Source organism: Anas acuta, chromosome 25 (genome assembly GCF_963932015.1).
Source record: "Anas acuta chromosome 25, bAnaAcu1.1, whole genome shotgun sequence".
NCBI lineage: Eukaryota > Metazoa > Chordata > Aves > Anseriformes > Anatidae > Anas > Anas acuta.
In genome coordinates, this window is record NC_089003.1 from 6934761 (window position 1) to 6943112 (window position 8352).

Genomic DNA, 8352 nt, shown 5'->3' on the forward strand with positions numbered 1-8352 from the left:
TCCCTCCCCCCCCTCCCCCCACACACACATGCACGCACGCATGCACACGCACACACACACGAGCAGAGATGAGATTAAGCAAGAGGGAGAGCTTAAAAGAAGCAGAGGCAGCTCAAAGCCTGTTAACTAGTGCGTAAAGCCCAAGGATGTCTCTACCCGGAGCTAATGGCTTGCAGCGAGGCAGGGCTTTCAGACTAATCGCACCATTCTTCCCGTGCTCTGACAATGCTGCTGGATTTGAGCATCTTTTTTCCTCCCCACCCTTCTGGCTTGGGCAGGGCTCCAAGAAATACGCCTCCTCCCCAGAAAGCCACCCTGTGCTGCTGCCAGTGTTATTTCCAAGTGTTTCTCTCAGGGAAAGCTGGGCAGCTAATTCAGTGGGAGAATGCAAGAGGAGTAAGAGAGGAAAAAGAGAGGGAGGGGAAAGGTTAAAAAAAAAAAAAAAAAAGCGGGAGGGGGGAGGGGAGGCAAAGCTGCTCGTTTCCATGCTCTCACATCCACATGCAGAGCAGAGAAGGGTGGATAGCATGAAGCCTCTCCTCTGCTGTGCAGCAGCTCAGAGAAAAAGAAAAATAAATCAGAAGAGGATGGAAAGGGCAGATTTGGAAGGGGAGAGGTTCCCTGCACTTCAGGACTCCTGGCAGGCGAAGTGTGAGAGCTGTGAGTCATGCATCAATCGGAGCCCTGCATCAATCGGAGCCCCGCGGCAGGGTGAGATCCCGGGGAGGGCAGGGCTCAAGGGACTGCAATCGTACTCCCCCCGGCTCCTGCCCACTGGTGGGTTCATCAGTGTCCACATCTTGGTAGGACCAGGGCTGCTGTTCCAAGCAGCACCTGTGGACCCTGAGCTCAGGATTGGGAAGACAGTCAGACAGCAGCATCCAGATTTTTTTGTTTGTTTGTTTCTTGCCTCTGGAAGGCAGTTATGATGGATGCATTCAGGAAGCTGCTCCTAGATATGGGTTCAGATGTTAGGTCTGGAGGAACAGGGATGTTGAGGGGGGAGGGAGGGGGGGGCAAATTGGGAAAAGTTTCCTACCTAAGAGATACTGCAAAATCCTGCAACAATGCCTCCAGCCATGATAGCAGCCTTACTGCACACTGTAGGAGATAGGAATGAGCAGGGTTCAGCCCTGCAGCTGACCAGGGTCTGGGGTAGTTCCGTTCCACATTTGCTCTGTGCACAGCTGCATTTTTGCCTGTTTTTTTTTCAGAGATCCAGAAGAGAAAAACTCTTTGTCTCTCCATACAGCATCCAGCAGTATGGCAGGTGAGCATCTCGGGGGCTGTGGTGGCACTCAGGAAGTGCCACCAGCTCAGATGAGGTGGGAACAGAGGGTGAAAGCACAGACAGAACCTGCCACAGTCTGTGGTGTGACACCCAGTGGCTCTCAGCCACCTGTGAAGATATCTCAAGGGCAGACTCAAAGATTATCCAGGGTAAAATGAGCCCAGTTTTGGTCCTGTTATCATCAGAGTGGACTCTGAAAGAGCCCCACATTTTACAACATTTGGCCCATCAGCTGCTTTACCTCCACCGGTGGACACCCGAGTCCCTTCAGGGACATCAGCCAACATTACCATGAGCTGCCCTGTCCTCCCTTGATGCTTTTCACCTTGAGATAACACCAAAATGAGGCAGTTTCTGCTTTTGCTACAACCAAAACCACATCTGGCCCTGGCAGCCAAATCCCAGCTGTCACCTCCCAGCCTAAAGCATCCTGTTGGAGCATCTCTCAGGCTGAGTTACACAACTTGACACATGCAGTGCAATGCTGGTCTGTCCATTTTACACCAGGGAAACTGAGGCAAAGAGATGCCAAAGGACTTGTGAACAGTCACCCAGAAAGCCCTTTCTGTGGCTATGAGCTGAATGTACTGCTAGGTCTTTCAGAGCATCATAATGGTTCTCTGAAACCTTAGGAGCCTCCTGTATCTTGCCCTGTACTGTCCAGGAGGGGTGGAGAAGACACCACTGAGCAGATCCAAGCAAGGTGTGAACCAGAAGTAAGACAGCTCAGGGCAGAGGGGCTGTAGCACCATAGCTGCCTCCCCTCCCTCTCACCATCTCTCCAGGGCAGAGACAAGATCATTTTCCCCCTAAAAATCCCCTGTCAGGAACAGGCTTCCTTCCCCCTGCATTGCCATCCCAGCTACAAATCTCTCTCTTCTCCTACCATCTGCGTTATTTGTCCTGATGTATTAATGCTTTCATTTATTTACCATGCACACTGCCTTTAAAATCCTGTTGTCTGTAATTCATACCGTATATCCATGTGCTGCCTTTTATTATTTAACTGCACAGAGTTCTTTGGGTGCAGTCTGGAGGAACAACCACTGTGCCTAGAGGTGCTGCATGGTTGTAGCACAGACTCACGGCTCTTCTGCATCACTGGTGGGGCTGGGGCTGGACCACAGGGCCCTGGTGCCCTGCTGACAGTCTGGGTCTGGTTGTCCCCAGGAGTTGGCGTTGGCCAGGGTGTCCCTAGAGCTGAGGAAGGTAGCTCTGGTCATGCCTGGGGCTGTGTTTTGTGAGGTGACACTGGTGAGGATGTGTGGCACAGGCTGCAAGTGATGGTTGGGGTGTTGGCACCTCTTGCCAACCATATCAGCGGCCTCTCTGCGTGCAATGTAAAGACAAAGCATCCTGGCCGGTCCCACAAAAATCTTCAGGATGTCAGACCCCAGCTAAAGATACCTGTGCTACCCTCCTTTGGGCAACTGGGGCAGGGTGCTACATCCGTTGAGGCTCACAGCCCAAGCTCAACCCCAGAATATTTCTTGAAAATCTTGCTGCTTCAAACGGGTTCTGAAAACAAGGGATAGGCAGAGCCAGAAGACAGGAGCCTTAGAAAAGCCCCTTTTTCACCCCTTACATAGCAGGGAGGTAGGGGTGCAGTGATGGAAGGGGATGGCAGGACTAGGGTGGCCGAGGGACACAGGGAGAAAAGACTGATCCTGTTTCATTGCACAGCCTGCGCCTGCCCTCTTGTGTCTCAAGCACATCCTGCAGTGCTCAGCGTGAGGGCTGCCAGTGCTGAAACATGGGAAATGGGTTTATTGGGGAGGGAGAAGAGACTCCAGCAGCACCTGAGCCCTCCTAGAAGCATGTCCCAAGTGAATGGTTTACATTGGGAAAGCCAGGAGGGGTCTTGAACACAGATCAATAGCTTGTTTTTAAAATAAAAGGTGGTTCCTTGGTCCCCTGCATGGTTCAGCACACCCTGGGCAAGACCCCTCCTGGGTGCTAAAGCACCAGAGTTTGCTGTCAAAAATTGGTTTTATGGTTCCCTCTGGACTCGATGGGTAAAATACAAAAGAAAGAAAGAAAAGCAAAGAGCACTTCAGTCCAGCAAAGCAGTTCACCTTCCCTGGCCCAGCTGCAGATCCAGATATCCTGGTTGCACAGGAATGGTTGCATCGAGCAAGGGGAAAATGTCCCCATCAGTGTTTCAGCTTCATGGGAAGCTGCTTTCACCACATCTTCATTGGCTCAAGATGACTGTAGTCCTGTAAGTCTCACTTCATTTCTCAGCCTTTACCCCAACCGTTTTGGAGCCTCTTGTCACCTAACTGCTTGTTGCCAACAGCTTCAAGCTACTGGGGACCCATAGCTCCATTTAGCAGAGAGTATTTGGCTACTTGAATGAGTCTTCCTTTCCAAATGAGAACATAATGTGGAATGTTGATGTTTCCCCTGAAATTAAATCTGATACCTTCCAAGGTAGCTTTGGCTCAACTAAATAGCTTTTACTATGTATTAAAAAATCAAAAAATTGTTTGGGTTTCAATGTATTAAATATTAGGCTTCGATTTACAATAGGGTATAAAATGAAAGCCATTAAAAAGAATATAAACTCTCCTTGAAAGAAAACCAAAAGCATTTAAATGGCTGCATATGTCAAACACCTTCTAAAGGAAGGTGTTCAGAGACAACAAAATTCTTATTTTTTTTTTTTTACCACTGCCCCAAAAAAGATGCTGATAAAAATATCATATTCACAGAGATGCTGTTGAATCAGTGTTTGCCAGTGGAAGAACTCCTTTGAGGGAAGATTTCTCCACCAGACATGTCTGGTATCCTCATGCAGATATGACCTTCTGGGATGTCTTCCTCCTCCTCCTGCAGAAATGCTAAAGCACCTGCACCTAACAGCTCATCACTGTTAATGCTATCAGCCTCCAGACCTCACTGGTGACAGGGGAAGAGGCTTCCCCTGTGCACAGAGCTGGGCTTCCTCCAAGCCCAAACCAGCCCAGAGTTTGCAAACCAACTGAATTACATCTGCAGATTTTATTACAGAAATGGAATATTGGATTTGAAGCAGTGTTTTTCAGCAGTCAGAGCCTGTCCCACTTGCTCTGACATTCCAAGCACCTCTGCAATAACTTGGATTTATTAGCTCTCTCCGGGGCCATATTTATCTACTGGGCCTCCAGCTCCATCCTCACATGCCATTGCCATGCTGAGGGATGCTGAGCAAGCCAAGATGTTTTTACATTACAAAATGAAGGCAATGCTGCTTCTAGCCTGTGTCTTGTGCTTGGATTTTTGGGAATGAAAAATGCAATGTATGAAAATTTTCCTCTGGCTTCTCCCCTTTTAAATGACCCCTGGAATCAAATACTCATTCCCTGTTAAGCTTTACATGATTTTGTTTTGACTTGTAGGTGTTGGTTCTGCCTGTTCCTTGAAAAGCCTATGAAAGCACCTTGAATTACTCAGAAATAATTCAAGTTTAGGGGCCATTCCAGGTGCTTCTGTCTGGATAACACCAGGCATTTAACTTTTTGGCACGTGAAATACGCAAGGAAAACTCACTGAAATATATAATATAGTTATAATATAATTATAATAAATATAAATCTGTAAATATCTTCATCACCTTTTTTCTATTTTTAAATTCTCCTTCAGTGCTGGCATGGCTCCCAACTCAAACTCTCCAAAGAAGGCAATTTTCACAGGACTACGATTCAGAATAATTAAGACAAAGAATCCCACAAACTAAGAACCCAGCTTTTTATTACTATGGCAACGTTGTTTGTCTTTCCTCAAGTGACTGAACTGAGAAAATAAAAAAGAAAAAGAAAATCAATTTAAAAAGCAATTGTTTTTCCTGTTGCCAAAGGAGCAAAGCTGGGATGTGAGTTGGGGGTCCCAGCTCCCAGCAGACACCACAGAGGCCCTAGTAAGTATCTGCTTTAGGATGAGCTGATTTGTTCCCTCGGTCTGGTTGGGTCAAAAAAATCTCCAGGGTATTTAAAGGGAGTGGAGAGAGCAATGCACTAGGAGACCCCCACGGAGGGTCCTGAAGGGGGATATCCCCCATCAGGATATCAGCACATCCCCCATGCTGATGTAACATTTGCTTTGGGAAGTGCTTTGTACAGGAAACTCAAAACATCCGAGCAATTTACTCTAGTGACGTGTTCTTGTCAGAGGAACAGAGAAGCTGATGTTGATACAAAAGCTTCAATCACTTGAGCAGAGAGAGAGGGACTTGGCTCTGCTCCCGGCATGTCACAGTCATGAGCAGCTTTCAGATCCAGCTTCAAGCTCCTGCTGAGCACCACAAGGACATGTCAAGATTTCCCAGCCCTAACTGACTTTGTTCAGCCAGCAGGTAGAAAACTTTTGCTTGTATCAAGAGCAAATCCCAGCTTGAATCATTAGAGTGAATTAATAAGGCTGCTCAGGGCTGTTATAATGGAGGTGTGATTCTCACTGCTGCTCTCCCACCCACTTCCTCTCACTGGTGCTGGTGGCCCTGGGATGTGACACTGGCAATGCCAGCAGCATGGTGGTGGTGCTTGGTCCCAACCAATGCAGAGCCAGGAGCTGTGCCATGATTATGGCATGAATTGCGCTCAGCCTCTGCCTTTCCAGAAGCTTCTGGAGCTTGGGTTAGGTCTCTGGTGATACACTGGAGGACAATATGAATGCAAGACAATGTCAGTCTTGGGAGGTTTACTTTAAGCCTGTTTCAACTTCATTTGGCAAAAATTGTTCCATTTCCTTAAGTCAGTGGTGGTCCTCATTATGGGGTTCTGGAGGGCAGCTGGACTTAAAAAAGACTCCCCAAACCTCTATGTATTGTGGGGACCAATTTACATGTCTAGCTGAGTCCCCGACACCATTAAACATCTTGTTATGGAATGAGAGATGGATAAGGAAAGGGAGAAGAAGTCTACTCACAGTGTCTGCTTCCCAGGTCTTATGCTACTGCCTGCACATATATCAATTTGTTTTTGCTTCCCGGTGTGCTGAAGGGGCCTAATCCCTTCCCTTCCTTGGGGGTGTTGGATGACTTAGTTGATGTTTATTCAATAGTCTGTGAAGTAGCTGTGGACAGGGACTGTACCAGATTATGGTATTTACTCTTCAGCAAGATTATTTCCATGCCAGAGAGGAGCTGTTCCTGAACTGAAAATACAAGTGTAACCCTAAATCTTTGTCATTTCTGAAAGGGAAGAATAGATTAAATTTCTGTATTCCTTTTGGATATAATTTAAGTCAGAGCAAAGTGATACAACAATAACTGCATAGAGCAGAGTTTTCCCTTTGCAGAACTGAGCTGTACAGGCTTTACTGCTCAGTGGAGCTGCCCAGACTCCCTTCATGTTGCCCAGTATGTGACAGGAGAGGGCCTTACCATATGCCTTTTGCTCTTGTGGAGCGACGTCATGCCAGGCAACTTTCCAGTGTACTCATTTCTGTACAGTACTTGCAAAAATCCTTGTACCTGTGATACTTCTTGGGGTGCCACAAGTCCCAATACCTGGTTCTACCATACCACGAGGCAAGCTGATCTTAGTGTAGAGCACTTTAAATTAGCTTGAGCTTTCATAAAATGGGGCTGTAATCCAGCTCACCAAGAGAGGCATGTTGGCTCAGTAATTATCATAGGTATTCATCCAAGGTTGGTAGAGAGACACATGTAGATTGCATGAGGCTTTGTGTGGGCTGGGGAGGACATGGGAGAAGCCCATGGTACAAAGACCTGCTGATGGTTACACAGAAACCATCCCAGGAATCTTCTAAGTGGAAATGTTGTAGGTGTCTGGGGAGTAGAGGAAAATTATATACACTTGCCCTGTTCATCACCTGTAGGCATCATCATATGGCAGCACAGGAGAGGGCTGGATCCTTGATGAGCACATTGAGATCATTCATATTCTGGCCTCCAGGAGCTGAGTGAGGAGGTGCTCAAACATTTGCTGTGCTTGTCTTTCTCCATTAGTAGGAGAAGCAGGAAGACAGGGAGTTTCACTGAGGTCCTACGTAACCTTAAGAGAGAAGAAAGGCTCAGGAAAACTGAAGCAGAGATTTGCCTATTTTCAATGTGGAAAAATGCAGACTGGGCTCAAAAGATTTTTTGCAAGATTTTCATGTCAAATACTGTGTCCAAATTTACAACACCAAATGAAAACATCACAAATTAAAACCAAAAGGAGAAGGACCTAAGACCTAAATTGAAATGATCTGTTCCATCTGCAGTTGACTTTTCCTGCTTGATATTTCAGACATCCCAAAGAAATGAAAAACAACTCCCTCTGGTGTCAGTTATTAATAAATCTACTTGTGCAGTCTGGGCTTCCTGACCCAGCAGTAAAAGGTTTTGCAAGTTTACACCGACCTGACCAGACAGCATCACTTACTTTCTCCTTGATGTCCATTGCTGGCATTCCATGCTAACTTCATGCCATGGTGATTGGTCCCCTCTGTCTACCCTCTGGCTCCAGCCCTGCTGTCTTTGCTGGTCTCCTCTCTATAGGAGGAACAGAAAGCTCACTCCAGAAGATGGAGGAGCAATTGCTTTTCCCTGGTTAATGGCATCAGGAAAACAAACAAACAAACAAACAAAGCAAAACAAGGAAACAAACAATATTTGAAGTATCTTTAAATTAAACAGAAGCATTTCACTTTTGTTGAATGTAACTTTCTGTGAAACTCAACATTACCGCTATTTTTTAGGGAAGGTTAATAGTTTTAATCATAAATTCTAATAAAATAATAGCTTTGCCTCATGTTTGGGGACAAAAATTATACATTCAAAACAAAACCACAGCAAAGCAATGATTCCTAAACCCAGATCAGAAAGAAATAGACATTTTAATATTTCCATTTAATTACTTTCCAGTGCACATTCAGGAGGAGGAGACATGACTATTTTTATTTACAGGCAAATGGTTAAAGTCAGTTAATTCATTCACTGCCATAGACCTGATGCATCTCAATCCTTTTGTATTCACTCCCCTCTCGTGCCTGTTCTTCCCAAGTTTTGAGAATAGATGGCTTAATAGATGGCTTCTAATTAAATCTGGCAGCAGCTAATGAATTTTTGTTGAAGC

At 46.1% G+C, this 8352-nt stretch overlaps 1 long non-coding RNA gene across 1 annotated transcript; it reads left to right on the plus strand.

The window, feature by feature from the left end:
* Nucleotides 1-37: 37 nt before the first annotated feature.
* Nucleotides 38-8131, plus strand: LOC137844655 (uncharacterized). Its single transcript, XR_011089983.1, has 3 exons — nt 38-711; nt 1215-1270; nt 4916-8131. It is a non-coding gene; the product is annotated as an uncharacterized lncRNA (long non-coding RNA).
* Nucleotides 8132-8352: the final 221 nt, after the last annotated feature.